This window comes from Cotesia glomerata, linkage group LG3, assembly GCF_020080835.1.
Source record: "Cotesia glomerata isolate CgM1 linkage group LG3, MPM_Cglom_v2.3, whole genome shotgun sequence".
NCBI lineage: Eukaryota > Metazoa > Arthropoda > Insecta > Hymenoptera > Braconidae > Cotesia > Cotesia glomerata.
Window position 1 is genome coordinate 11305847 of NC_058160.1, and position 15936 is coordinate 11321782.

Below are 15936 nucleotides of genomic sequence, written 5' to 3' on the forward strand. Positions count from 1 at the left end.
GATTCTAGGCGTAGCTGTTTGGCCTGGATATGTGGCGACTCGACGCAGCGTCATACTAAAACTCGACGCTAACGCCCCTACCCACTAAACCCTAAACCCCTTTCCTCTTTCCTCTAATCCCTCAAGGAAACCGCCGTTAGGCATTACTTCGTGGGGGGAGGATATAGCGACTGCTCTTCCTTCTGGTAACTAGGTATTATTTTACCTTTCTTCTAGTTGTTGTCATTTGCTCTTTTTCTTTCGATGGAACGCAAGTCTATAAGGACTTCTGTTGCAAACATGTTTTTCGCGTTCCAGGCAGCCTCTGATGACAGCATTGCTTCTACTATTGTCTCTGGTTGGATTTTCTTCTTCAGGATCATCTCCAGCTCATCGCGCTGTGGGTAAAATAGTGGGCACTCAAAGAAAACGTGCTCCGCGTCTTCATTGATTCCTGGGCAGGACGGGCACTCCGGTGAATCATCATGCTTGAAGCGGTGAAGATACGTCCGAAAACATCCATGTCCTGACAACATCTGCGTCAGATAGTAATTGACCTCGCCATGACTCCGGTTTATCCAAACGTCGATTTTCGGTATGAGACGGTGTGTCCATCTTCCTGTTGTCGCGGCGTCCCACTGCGATTGCCATCGTGCGATGCTGTTCTGCCGTTCTTCAGCTCTGAGTTCCTCGGCACTTAGTGTGGTTGACCTCTTTCGTTGGTAAAGGTTCCGTCTTTCCTCAGCTAGAACTCTAAGCGGCAGAGTTTCGGAAATGACACACACTGCTTCCTCTGATATTGTTCGAAAGGCGCTTGCAACTCGTAGGGCACTCATACAATATATTGGTCCAGCTTTTCTCCATGAATCTTGCACCTCTAGTGCGTCAGCTCAAATTGATATTCCGTAGGTGAGCACCGATGTGACTACTGATGACAATAGTAGCCTCCTGCTCTGCATTGGGCCTCCGACGTTCGGCATCAATCGTGCGAGACTAGCTCTCACTACTGACGCTTTCGTACAGACGTGTTTCACTTGCTGCTTGAAGTTGAGTCGGGCATCAAGCATCACTCCCAGATATCGTATATGAGGTTGTGATGTGATTTCTCGGTCACCGACATTAATCTTAATTGTTTCAACTTCTTTTCGGCTGGTAATAAGCACTGCTTCGGTCTTCTGCTTGGCCAGTTGTAGGTTCACTGTATCCATCCACTGGTTGATCTTCTCAAAAGTGATGTCAAACAGATGTTGAATCTCGTCGAGGTGTTTGGCGACGATCACTGCGGCAACATCATCCGCATACGCTACCAGTTTGACACATCTTGGAAGCTTCAGTCTCAGGAGCCCGTCATACATGATATTCCACAGAAGTGGACCAAGAACAGAGCCCTGTGGCACACCACCGGTTATATCATACTCTTTTGGACCATTCTTTGTATCGTATTTCAGCACTCTATCTGTAAAATAGCTAATCACTAGTCTGCGAAGATATGTTGGCACGTTCTTCTCGTCGAGAGCTTGCATGATGCAGTCCCAATTAGCGGAATTGAAAGCATTTTTGATGTCTAAGGCAGCCACCAGGCAGTACTTCTTCGTTCCACCCTTCCATCTAGTTCCTGCGATTGCCTCTTTGGCCGTATTAACAACCAGGTTGATCGCGTCCAGGGTTGATCGTCCTTTCCGGAATCCATACTGGTTGTCTGCCAAGAGTGGGTCGACTACTGCATCTATTCGCTGATGGATGATACGCTCAAATATCTTACCCGCCGTATCTAGCATGCAGAGTGGTCGGTAAGATGACGGTTCTTCTGGCGGTTTCTTTCCTTTAGGTAAAAGTACTAACCGTTGCTGTTTCCACTTACGAGGAAAAGTCCCTCCTTGAGGCATGCGTTGTAAGCGTCTAGAAATAATGTTGGTGCTGCCTTTATGATGGTTTTCAAGGCTATATTAGGGATTCCGTCCAATCCCGGCGCTTTATTATTTCCTACCCGATTACAGGCCTCCAACAATTCTTCTTCAGTGACAGGTGGAATGTCGTCCAGTTCATCTTGCGTTGACTGATAATTGAGACTGTGTTGCTGTGGAAACAGCGCAGTGACGATTTTCTGAAGGAGTTGGGGACACGTAGGTGACGGCATTTGTTGTTTCTTCAGGTGCGTCATGACCACCTTATACGGCCGACCCCACACGTCTTTGTCGACCTCGTATATGAGCTCTTTCCAGCATCTTCTTTTGCTCTCTTTTATGGCCTTATTAAGTTCACGACGAGCTTTTTTGTACTCTGCGATCAGCACTGCAGAGTAAGGTCGTTGATAGCCACGCTGTGATATTCTTCTCTTTCGATGACACTCTTTACGGAGGTTGCTGATATGATCATTCCACCAGTGTACCGCAGGTTTTGAATTCATAACACGTTTGCGAGGCATACTGGCATCACAATCTTGTGTTACTCGCATCATCAGATCCTTAGTATGTTCTTCTGCACATCCAGTCTCTATCGGATCACTATCGAGGGCTGTTAGCAATACTTCTGGGTCAAGAGATTTCACCTTCCAACCGACGGTGTTAAATTGCTTGATAGGCCCCCGGAGGTTCTGGTCGTTTGACGTTTCCCAGAGTATCGCATGATGGTCACTGGCAGTGTAGATGTCCAGTACCTTCCAGTTAGTGTTACCTTTAGCAAGGCTGGTACTGACAAAAGTGACGTCTACAATCGAGCTTCCGTCACCTTTGGTGTAGGTCGGCGTGTCACCACTGTTGAGCAAGACTACATCTAGTGTAGAAAGAGCTTCTAGCAGCTCTCTTCCTCGTGCATTAGTCTGCTTACTGCCCCAGTCCACTGCCCAGGCGTTAAAGTCCCCGGCTATCGCCACTGGATGATGTTGCTTCGCGTCCTCGGTCAGTCGATCCAAGAAGTCAGTAAACTCAGCAATTGAGAGGCTAGGTGGTGCGTAGCAGCTGTAAAAACGGATGCCATCTACTGATGCTGCTACAAAGCCAGCGCTGCCATTGGTAGCTACACTCTGGAAAGAGAGCTTACCACAAGCCCAGATCACAGCTTTCGTGGTGATATCCGTCTCCTAAGGTTGTCCAGCTAAATGTTTATATGGCTCCTATAAAAACACAACGTCGAGCTTTAATTCCCGTACTGTCTGCATAAGCAGGTCATGCGCAGCTTCGCAGTGATTGATGTTAAGCTGCAGTATCCTCATGTTCGTTTATTTGTCAGCTTCTGGAGTGCTTCTTGGAAGACTGGACATCGGCCAGAACCAGACCGGTGAGCAGTGTCCTGAGAGCCAGGTTTTTCCGCACATAACGCACATTTCACTTTATTTTGGCATTGAGTAGCTTGATGACCTGTTTGCCCACATTTGATGCAAAGCCCAAATCGGTCGACTTCGCTTTTACATTGGGCAGTAGTGTGCCCAAAGTGCCAGCACTTATAGCATCGTAGTGGTGTCTTATTTTTTCTTCACAACTTGGCAGATCGTTGGGTCGGGAGAAGATCGATCTTTTCTCTTAGTTGACTTGCTGCTAGTTCTGATTCTGTCTTCCGCGACTGATTCACCGTCACCTTCGGCTCCAGTGTCCATTGCTTCTTCATTCACGATAGTTGCTTGAATGCTTCTCTCCGGTGTAGTGCAAGAAGTGCGTCGTACTGTTAAACACCATTCTTCATCAAGTTTCTTGAATCTCTGGAGGGCATTGGCTACGCTGGTCGTCTTGGTCTTAATCTCCTTGTGGATATTGACCTTAGATTGGATGAAGTCATTCAGCTCACTGGTCAGCTTTTCAAGGCGTTCAAACGCTTGCGACCGCTTCATTTCAGCGCTTGCTTCAATCGCTGCTTGTTGGGCATAAGGCCCGTTTTCACTATTGTTGTGTTCCTGAATTTTACTCATACTTTTAAATTCACCAGCGCATCGTACGGAGTGGAGCGGGTTGTCATAACTAGGAACGGGTGTACCCTCGGAGATAGTACTCCTACCCCAGTTCCCTGAGGCCTAGCCGACACTTAGCCAGCCCCGGAATACACGGACGGACTAGACTCGCTCGGAGCGGTGAAGATTCCGATCTCTAACACTCACTGCGTACTTCCTGATCAAGGCCCGAAGTGGCTGGCTCCTGATCCACTGCTGCAACTTACACCTCGGCAGAGCAAGCTCACATCAGCCGTGGCCTGCATCGTCGGAAACTACGACACGAGGTTCTGGTCACTCCCAGTGGGTCACAGCAGGGAACGATCGTCTTGTTAGGTCAGTTAGTGCGACCAACCCATTAAAGGGGAGTTTTGTCCACGGGAGCGTATTTTGTTTGGTTATTTTGCTTGGCTCCTACCCGCTGTACCTCATCAACTAAGAGATTAAGTGTCATCCAAGGACAGCGAGCGTTCTCCCATCCGCTCGGGGAGACGCGCCCGGTAGCAGTATCTCTTCTGCCCCGAGTGTGTGTGTGTTTGTGTTTGTGTGTGTTTGTGTATGTGCGTGCGTGCGTGCGTGCGTGCGTGTGTGTGTGTGTGTAAACCTCTCGTAACTTTTGAACGGCTTGACCGATTTCATCGCGGTTGGTGTCATTCGAAAGGGCTTCGTCAAAGAAGAGATTTCTTGTAAGTTGAAACCGATTCGGACCAGTAGATTTCATGAAATTGCAACACAAGTGAAAAAAAAGTGACAAAAAAAGTTGTTTTTTTTTTCATTTGTTTTAAATATCTCCAAATTGGCAGAACCGATCAACTTCAAAAACTAATCAGCCCTTAACCTTGAAAACTCGCATCGATCGAAAAAATCGTTTTTTTGTAATAACTCAAAACTAACTAAAAACGAAATTTTTCATCAGATTAATTTTTTTGTACTAAATCTTCCATAGAGCTCAAAAAACTACATCGATCGCTGCCTACCGCGTGAAAATCGGTTGATTTATTAAAAAGTTACAGCAGTTTGAAAATTAGAAAAATCGTGTTTCATCGAACTTTGATAAGACTTTTGAGCTCGAAGACCTTAAAAGTATAGCAAAGCTATCTCTTTGAGCTTGAAGAGCTCAAAATAACACATAAATTGTATTTTTGAGCTCGAAAAGCTCAAAAACGTCATAAGTGCAATTTTAAGCGCCTAGGTATGGAATTAGCGGGAAGTTGCAGGGATGGCCATCAGGGTCAACCGTTTTTCTGATCGTCAGCGCGATATCCAGCGAGATATCCAGCAAAATCTTTAGCGCGATATCAAGCAAGATGTCAAGCGAGATCCTCAGCAAGACCGTCAGCGCAACATCCAGCACGATATTCAGCGCAATATCCAGTGAGATCGTGAGCGTGATATCCAGCGAGATCGTCAATGTGATATCAAGCTAGATATCCAGCAAAATCTTTAGCATGATATCAAGCAAGATATCCAATGAGACTGTCAACGCTATATCCATCAAGACCGTCAGCGCAATATTAAGCAAGATATCCAGCGAAACCGTCAGCGCGATATCAAGCGAGATATCCAGTGAGATTGTTAGCACTATATCCATCGAGACCGTCAGTGAGACCCTCAGCGAGTGCGTCAGCGCGATATCCAGCGAGATCGTCAGCGCGATATCCAGCGAGATCGTCAGCGCGATATCCAGCGAGACCGTCAGCGCGATATGAAGCGAGATATCTAGTGAGAACATCAGTACGATATCCAGCGTGATATTGAGCGAGGTGACCAGCGAGATCGTCAGCGCGATATCAAGCAAGATATCCAGCAAGATCGTCAATGCGATATCAAGCGGAATCGCCAGCGCGATATGCATCCGATCATCCTCAAGCATGAATTTGACCACCGAGATATCTTATCTTACCTTCCATGCTGCTTACCAGCCTAAATATCGTTTTAAGAACAATCCTTTATATGTCCATCTAAACAACCTCCGAAATATACTATTTCACGTTATTCTAACTTTTATCTCCATTTTTTTTAAAGAAAAATAACGTTTTTTTTTTATACTTTATTTGCGAAGAATGCCAGAAGTCAATTATAAATATTATTTTAAAACTTAAAATTGTTGTTAATCAATATTGTTCAATTGTTTTTATCGAACTTGATAATTTATTCAAAAATTCTTCCAGCCAATCAAAATTGTCGTTACAAAAATCTTTCTCGCGCTTTTTTTAGCCGGGCTTACTTCCTGACTCTAAGTAATGAAGCTTCAGCAGCATGTCGTTTTACTGAACCTGCAAGCCCGTCCCATGGTCCTTTGCCATGGGCAGTCGCAAAAAAATGCCACTCAGTGATGATTCTAGAGTCAGCATAATGATAACATAAATTAGTAAATGTTTTTTTTATTTTTAAATTGCTGAGGTGCTCCATCTGAGAAGTAAAAAATCCTTTGAATAACAGCAAATTTTTCTCTTAAAAAGAAATCAAGTATTCTTGAAATAAATAAATCAAAACTGTGTCATGTTTAAGGCAATCTGAGATACCAACTAAGCCTAAATGCTTAATAGTATCATTTTCATTTTAGTAAACCACTATTGGAAATATAGTAGCTTAGTCATTATTCCAATGATAGCCTCGGGCAGCTTCCTGCACAACAAACGCAGTTTTCTGCAAAGTCGAAAACTACCTCGAAAAATACCGCTTATTCGCGACTCTTCAAATTTAATTTCGCATTAGAGAAGAAACAACTTTGTATTTCCACTATAAAATCATGTTTTAAAAGTTTCTCAAGTTGCGTCGCTAAGGTATCAATAAAGTCGTCGGAATTTGAAATTACGTTTACAATGGTACATCGATCGGTTGATGTTCACATTTTAAATTCAATTTCATTTACATCAGATTCTTTAAACGATGCATGAAAGTAATTCATGATTTTTTCATTGTTTGGACATCTACTACAACTTCTGAAGAAGCACGATTCCATTGGAATATTACAAACCAATTTACTCAATAAATTTTTACATATTGGTTGACTTTCCATAATCCAATCATTATTTCTCGCAAATTTTGAAAAATTACATCCTAAATAAGAAAATGGAATCGTAGTTGTGAGCGCCATCTGCATCGTATAAACTCAATTTTTTAACGAGCAGTTTGAAATTTTTAATATTTATCAGAAAATTATTTTACTATCCCGAATAATCGTATAACACTTAGCGGATATAACGTTTAATTTGATTGTGATTGAACAAAAAATATGCATATCGTGAAAACCATATATTTTGTATAGAAAACTCTGATCTTTCAGAAAAAAAGTCAAATTGGATGTACCTTGCATCGCACACCGAGAAAAATCAATTTTTCCACTTTAATTGGATTTCAAAGGATCTTCTGATGTGTTTATGATAAAATGGATATTTTCATTCAAAAGCTGAGATTTTTTTTCACAAGATAAGATTTTTCGAGGATTTTAATAAAAAAGTTTTCCTCATCAGAAAAATTAATAAAAAAGTTAAAAAAAATTTTTTTTCAAAATTTCAAAAAATCATAACTCCAGAACCGCTACATATTAAAGGCTGAAACTTGTAGAGAATTTATTTCTTATTATAAAGAATACCTCCATAAATTTTAAACATAATATGCCAGGGTCACCCCGTAAAAATGTTCTTATTTAATGGAATGACCTATATATATTAGTGTGTCATTTTGAGGTGACTCTTTTTTTTCAACGAAAAAACGGGCTGAAAACTTGCATGAAGGTAAGAACAGAAGCTTGTTTAAAGCGGAGCTGTTAATATTAATATTTGGAGAAGCCTGTTCCATTTCCCATTTAAACAACATGGGAAAAAAAATTCTTTTTTTTGTTGATTTTTCTAGCTCGGCATTCGCACCTCATATAAATAAGTCCATAGCATATTTTTATAGAGAATTCAACGCTCTACAGAAAAGGTCTCTTACACTTTTATCATAAAGATAGCCACTCTAAAGATATTCAAACGTAAACTTCTAAATGCATAAAATTTTGACTATTCAAGTATTAAACTGATACAAATTAATTTATTATTGTCTTAAAAATTATTGTTATATGTAAAATTGGTTTCGATGCGCTAACATTTTCTTAAAGCTAAAAAAAAAATTACTCATGTATCAAATTTTTTTCTTCTTTATTTCATTTACTGTAAGAAAATGATGACCTGAGTTGAATAGGTTTAATAATTAAAAAGTTTCACGGAATTATCAATTTATTACTTTACACGAAGAGAAAAGAAAAGTTTAGAAAATCCAAAAGTGCAAGTCTCATAACGCTTATTTATCCCAAAAAAATCTGGAAAACGGTTAACCCTAAAGGCCATCTCTGCAACTTTCTTTAATTCCATATTTAAGCGCTTAAAATTACACTTATGACGTTTTTGAGCTCTTCAAGTTAAAAGTCTGATAGAAGTTTCAAAGAACACTATTTGTTGAACTTTCGAACCGCAATAACTCTTGAATGGACTAACCGATTTCCACGTAACTGGCGTTATTTCACGCGATTTTTCAAATTCTATGATACACTTTTGAACACAAACTAATTTAACCAAAAATTTTGTAGAAATTTGAAAAATTCAATTTTTCCGAATTTTTTCAACAATGATAACTCACGAACCAATCAACCGACTTTCACGTTCTTGGCAACGATAGACGTGGTTTTTTAGACTCCGAAAATTATGTTATTTCATCAAAACAATCCAAAAGAAATGTCGACGTTGTAACGGATAATTTTTTGGTGTTTTTAAATGACCATCAAAAAGAACGGACACTACGACTCAAACGCCCCCTTGCTCAAATCTGAAGCTCGCTGAATTTCAAGGTTGAAAGGGGGTTGGCACCAATGTACAAAAACTTAAATAAAAGTCAAAACCAACTAAATTAAATGTACTAATAGATATATAAGTAAATCTAAAGAAATAAATTTGAAAAGTCAAACAGGTTATGATAGAAACGAAATCAACAATTTATTTATCAAAATCAATTTAATAAATCAATGAAAGGATTGCAAAGTAAACAAAACACACGTAGTACAATTTTAGGTTATATTGAAGCCTAGATCTAGATTAACAGTTGTTGTTAAATCGAAAACGAAAATACAAAAGAAACGATTTTAAACAATAAGCTTACGTCCGTAAGACACACGCGTACCTTTCGTCGGTAACGAAAATCCGATCAAAACTGGTCTTTACAAAGATTAAGGTTTCCACACATACAACCTCACCCGCTGTGAGCGCACAAATCGCGAACTACTTGGCAAAAGCTGGTTCCCCGTTTCCCTGGGTGACTAGCCGTCAGTCCTGGGCCTAAGCTTCTACACTGAAAGCAAGTGGAGAGTATCCTCCTCGCTCCCACCTACACGGCGTATGATTCACCTACTGGGTTTTGACAGAGGGTCAAAATCCAGGGAAAGTCGAACTCTTGCTTAGTGCCAAAAAAGTACTTACCAGTGTTCTAGACGAACCAAGGTAAAGTTCCTTCAGTTGTTATTGCTGGAAGAGTCTTCAACACAATAACTGCACTGTCACAAGACTTGCCTCTCCGTGCCAAAATTTTGGACTATCATATTTAAAATTTTTACTTAAAGCGAACGAAATTGGAAATTTATCGCCATCTGTCCGGCGTCATCGAACGAGCATTTAAAAATAATTATTTATTATTTTAATCGTAATTTCCTTCATTTTCTATCCATTCGTCTCGCCAAATTCTAAGTTTTTATTTTCGAAACTCAATTCTTTATTATTTTAATCGTAATTTCCTTCATTTTCTATCCATTCGTTTCGTCAAATTCACAACTCTTTATTATTTTAATCGCAATTTCTTTCATTATATATCCATTCGTTGATTTTCCGTACTAAATTGTCCTCAAGACTTAGAAAATTTCTCACCGAGTAATAATTGTTATTCTTTTAATTTCTTTTACAATTCATTTCTTTTGCTCGCTAAATTCATTCCATACTAATTTTATGAAAAGACTTAGAAAATATTCGCTCGTATAAATATTTTTAGGATTAATATTTATTTCAACGTAGTTGATTTAATTAAATTATAAGCTTTAAACGAATAAATAAAAATAGAAAATGGTTCTCAATTTTTAGAACAAGAATAAATACAAGGTAATTAACAAAAATCAATCCTAGTTTTAATTATGAACTAACTAATAAACACAATAATTTCTAATTATTGTTTGAGACTTTGATAAATAAATATTCATAAACATGAATTGAACAAAACACTAATTAATAAACAAAACTTCAAAATGATTAAATAATACCAATATCTTAGAAATTATTGTTATATTCAATAATAATATTCAATATAAATAAACAAAAGATAATAAATTATATTTCTTTGGAGATAATACTCAAATAAATTATTAAACACCCACAAAATTAATAAATACTCGGGTTAAACAAATGTTAATAACAATAATGATAATAATAATAATAATAGTAGTAGTAGTAATACTTGTAACGTCCACGTTTTCAAAATATAAATATCTAATTTGTCCCCGGCTCGAAATTTGCTCGCCGGAGTCCAGAGTCATAAACGGGGATCACATTCACAGATTCGGTAGAATCTGGCGCCAAGGTCCGTTCAAAAATCCCGTTGTAAACGGAGCGCCAGACTACCGATGTGTTTACCGTAAGCAGAACGGTTTTGTGAGGTTTGAAAATTATTAAACCACCTTAACTGACTGTTTGATGCAATTGATAATAAATATGTATTCTATATGGTGTGAATTGCTAATTTAATTAATTTATAGTCCACTAGTCATTATTTTTTTAATTAAAATTCGATAAATTCACTAGCAGAAACTATAGCAACGCCGTTTTTAAGATCCTGGATATTTTTTGATGAGAAAAGAGCAGGTTTTACTATAGCACGCAATTAACTATAGCACGCGAACGTACTATGTACAACGGGATTAATTATAGATAGATACAATACGGCTGTATCATAATATAGAACGTAATAACGTATACAGAAATTTATTATTATTAATAATTAATACAGAAATTTATTATTATTTTAATACTTAATATAATATGATAGTAATATACAGGAGCAAACGATACGACTCCGTACACAAACAGCACCGTATATATACGGAGTGTTACAAATCCCGGGAAATTCAAATTTTATACGTAATACACGCTTGTAGAATGGCACATGTACGAAGTCGCACACATACTACAGTATAAATGAAGTAATAATAATAATAATAATAATAATAATAGTTAAAAAATGGAAATAATGATAATGTTAATAATAAATTGATAAATATAATAGCAACAATATTTATTATTATTATCATTATTATTATTATCATTATTATTATTAATAATAATAATAATAATAATAATAATAATAATAATAATAATAATAATAATAATAATAATAATAATAATAATAATAATAATTATGCGGTGCTTGCTACGTGGCCTCCAAGCGGCGCATCGCGGGAAACGCAGACCATAACACCAGGTCTGTAGGCGAACGACGTAGCCGATGCAGTGGGCCAACTACCCACTGCATTGAAATACTGAGTTACAACAAGGCGTAATCTCAGAAGTGCTCCCCACAACCGGTCCTTTTCGGATGAGGACCATTCATCAGGTGGGAGGAGCACGCCGGACCCGATGAACGATGACGACCCTGGCGCTTTAAGGACTTTCTTTAAGTGGACGGAGGAACTACGAGTCGACCTCTTGGTGTGCTACCAACGTAGCGAGCCGGGGGTGAGCGGTTATATGGCCCGGATGCACACTCTTTGGAGTGATATGCATCCGGAGCTAGAGCATTTTACGCCTAAACACCTGCGTAATTATGCCGCTTATCTTCGGCGTAATAGAAGATCGCTTGTGCCGGATAGAAGGCAGTCTAATAGACTTTCCTTTCCGGCGCAATTACACCAAAGCGACGCCGTTCCTCCTTGGATGACAACAATCCCTTTATAGGACGGCAAGTAAGTATATCTAAAAAGATAACTTACTCCCAACAACAGCTAGAAGCGGTAAATGAAGATCTCCGTGCAAACATCCTGGAGGATTCCACCCTGCTCACTGTGAGCCAGGTTGTGTATGGTGCAGCAGTTTCGGCTTTTCCGAGAGAGAGACATTGTCTCTCGATCGAAGCAAGGTTGAGACAGCGCATCTCACAACTTGGACTCAAAATTGACAGATCCCGGAAACAGGTCTCCCGCATTCAGTGTGTGATTGAGTTTGAAACAACTCAAAGAGCATACACGCCCCGAATTCGACGCATTGCTGCTGAACTTCGGTGGCGTCATCACACACTGAATAAGAGTACTCTTCTTATCATCAAGGAAGAGTCTCTCAATAAATTGCGGGCTTTAGTGACTGCCAAAAAGTCACTAGAGAAAAGGCTGAAGCGGTTGGTCGACAACTCGTTGTTTCGATCCAGCCCTTCACGGTTTCTGACACCAAAGACCGATGTTACCGGGAATTATCCAACACCTGAACGGGTGGAAGCTTTTTGGACTGAGTTGTATGGAGATCAACCAAACGTGAACGCCAATACTCCAGCTCTGCACGACTTTAAAGCATTCTGTCGGGAACACCGTAGACAGAATGCTGATGAAGAGAGCCCTGCAGTCAGTGTGAATGAAGTTCGTTCAGCTCTAAATGGCAGCAAAAATTGGGCTGCCCCGGGACCAGATGGCATAAATGTCTTTTGGTGGAAGAAGTTTACTTCTACCCACCTCCATCTGGCCCGTATATTTACATCGTACATTAGAGCTGACGAACCGATTCCAGACTGGCTCGTGGAAGGGCGAACCGTACTGATACCAAAAAAAGGTGACTTGTCTGACCCAAAGAATTACAGGCCTATCACCTGCTTGAATGCGGTTTATAAAATTTTTACAAATAGTATATTACACACCTGTGGCAAGAAAATGAGAAATGTCTCAGAACACATATATGTTGCCCGAGGCGAAGCCGAGGTCGACATATATGTGATCTGAGATATTTATTATTTTCCTGCCATAGGTTTGTATACTATTTTTCTGTCCGACAGAGGCGGAAAGCGGTAATTTCGTTTAGTGCAGCGGGCCGAAAGTTGCCACTTTCCGCCTGGAGGGCAGAAAAATTTTAAACAACCGTATTTTGCATGAGATAGAACCTGTATGGCAACAGATATATGAACAGCGTGGCAGCAAAAGAGGCCTGTCAGGTTGCAAAGAGAACTTGATAGTTGATCGATGTGTCACACAAGATGCGATCTACTATCAACGCAACCTGTCAATGGCCTGGATCGACTATCGCAAGGCATTTGACTCAACTTCTCATGAGTTGATTTTATATCTCCTCAAATGCCTAGGGGTCAATCCTGAAATAGTGGAATGCATTCGGCGTACAATGCAGCTCTGGCGAACGCGTTTTCACATTGGAAGTGGAAACGCATTGCACATAACCGGAGTTGTAGAGTACAAACGAGGGGTCTTCCAAGGTGATTCCTTGAGCCCTCTGCTGTTTTGCATCTCACTGCTGCCTATATCTGTTGCTCTCCGTAAAACTCGTGGGTACTCTGTGGGGCCTCCGGGTGATCGAAAATACTCGATTACCCATCTGCTTTATATGGATGACCTGAAGCTGTATAGTGCTGATGAAGATCATCTACAAGCGGCCCTTAACATCGTAGCAGAGTACACTCGGGATGCCGGAATGTCTTTTGGGTTGGACAAGTGTGCGGTCGTACATCTGGCGAGGGGTAAGTGCTCTGTTACGGGTGATGATGTCGAGTTGGTAGATGGGAGCGTTTTAAGACAATTAGACGCCGGAGAGTTGTATAGATATCTAGGAATGGAAGAGCACCGCATGCATGCGGTCTCCGAAGTCCAAGCAACTCTCCGTAGCGAGTATGTTAGGAGACTCCGGAAAATTTGGTCCTCCGAACTTTCCGGCAAAAATAAAGTCTCCGCTACTAACACGCTCGCTGTCCCAGTCTTACTATACTCTTTCGGTGTCTTAAAATGGGCCCGAAAGGATCTGCGAGATCTCGACATCAGAACCCGTAAGACTATCAACATGAACCGGAGCATGCACCCCAATTCATCAGTCGCCAGATTATACCTCTCCCGGTCGATCGGAGGGAGAGGTTTGCAGAGCTTGGGGCGGCTTCACGATCGTTTAGTCCTGGGTTTAACACACGAAGTTGTCAATTTCACTGCAGATGAGGATGACTTTCTTATGCAAATTGTTCATAAACATGAGAATGCACATAAGGGGTCGTTCTTATATAAGGCAGCAATATATGCGGCAAGAACCCTTGGTCTTGGAGAAATAAACGCTCTTATGGAACTCCGAAAGGAGGAATTCAAGAGCGCCATCAGGAACGCCGAGGAAAAACTACTCCTAGGCAAACTGATGGACAAGTCTATGCACAGCGTGTTCTTCAAACACGTGCGTGATCATGGCTTGTCCATCCAGCTGACGTTTTCCTTCTTAAAGTCAGCTGGCCTGATGTCCGAGACTGAAGGGTTCATATTTGCTTGCCAAGATGGTGTCATTAACACTCTAGAGTACCGTAGCAAGGTGCTCCAGGTGCAGCTCCCGGACACGACCTGCAGGGCGTGTAAACTACATCCGGAGACGCTTATGCACATTTTGTCAGCATGTCCTGTGCTGGCGAGAGGTGCATACATCCAGCGTCACAATGCTGCCTTGAGAGTACTGTACTACTATCTTCGTCACCGCTACGGTATTGACGTGACACCGGTGCTGCCTTATCTGCCAGGAGATATTCCCCAGGTTGTTGAGAATGACAGTTGCAAAATTTATTGGAACATGCCGTTTGCAACAACTCGGCGGATAGATCACAACAAACCTGATATTGTGCTCTTCGACAAGGCTACTCGTGACATTTATGTCATTGAGTTCTCGGCCCCGGCTGAATACAACATCTCAGCCAAAGAAGAGCACAAAAGACAGATATATCAGGATCTCCTGTTTGAAATTGGCAAACTTTACCCAGGTTACCGTGTCAAGCTCGTCGTCCTGATTGTTGGCGTCCTCGGAGGGATGAAACAGTCTTTTGTATCCTCACTTGCCAGAGTTCCAGCTTGCTCATCAAAAGCTGAATTCTTGGCGGTCAGGATGCAGAAGGCTGTCATACTCGGTTCCCTCCGTCTACTTAGGAAAATGACTTTGGCCTGCTGTGATCACTAACCGCCTTGTTGTGCGGAGTGGTCCAGCAGTAATGGATGGAGCTCAGGCTGGGCCCTCGGAGAATCGGACTCCGGGGACAACCCCCCTGAGCATTTAATAACATTTAATAACATAATAATAATAATTATTATTATTATTATTATTATTATTATTATTATTATTATTATTATTATTATTATTATTATTATTATTATGTTATTAAATGCTCAGGGGGGTTGTCCCCGAAGTCCGACTCTCCGAGGGCCCAGCCTGAGCTCCATCCATTACTGCTGGACCACTCCGCACAACAAGGCGGTTAGCGGCCACAGCAGGCCAAAGTCATTTCCCTAAGTAGACGGAGGGAACCTAATATTACAGCCTTCTGCATCCTGACAGCCAAGAACTCAGATTTTGACGTGCAAGCTGGAACTTTGGCAAGTGAGGATACAAAAGACTGTTTCATCCCTCCAAGGACGCCAACGATTAGGACGACTAGTTTGACATGGTAACCTGGGTAAAGTTTGCCAATTTCAAATAGGAGATCCTGATATATTTTTCTTTTGTGCTCTTCTTTGGCTGAGATGTTGTGTTCAGCCGGGGCCGAGAACTCAATGACATAAATGTCACGAGTGGCCTTGTCGAAGAGCACAATATCAGGTTTGTTGTGATCGATCCGCCGGGTTGTTGCAAATGGTATGTTCCAGTAAATTTTGCAACTGTCATTCTCAACAACCTGGGGAATATCTCCTGGTAGATAAGGCAGCACTGGTGTCATATCAATACCGTAGTAATGACGAAGATAGTAGTACAGTACTCTCAGGGCAGCGTTGTGACGCTGGATATATGTACCTCTCGCCA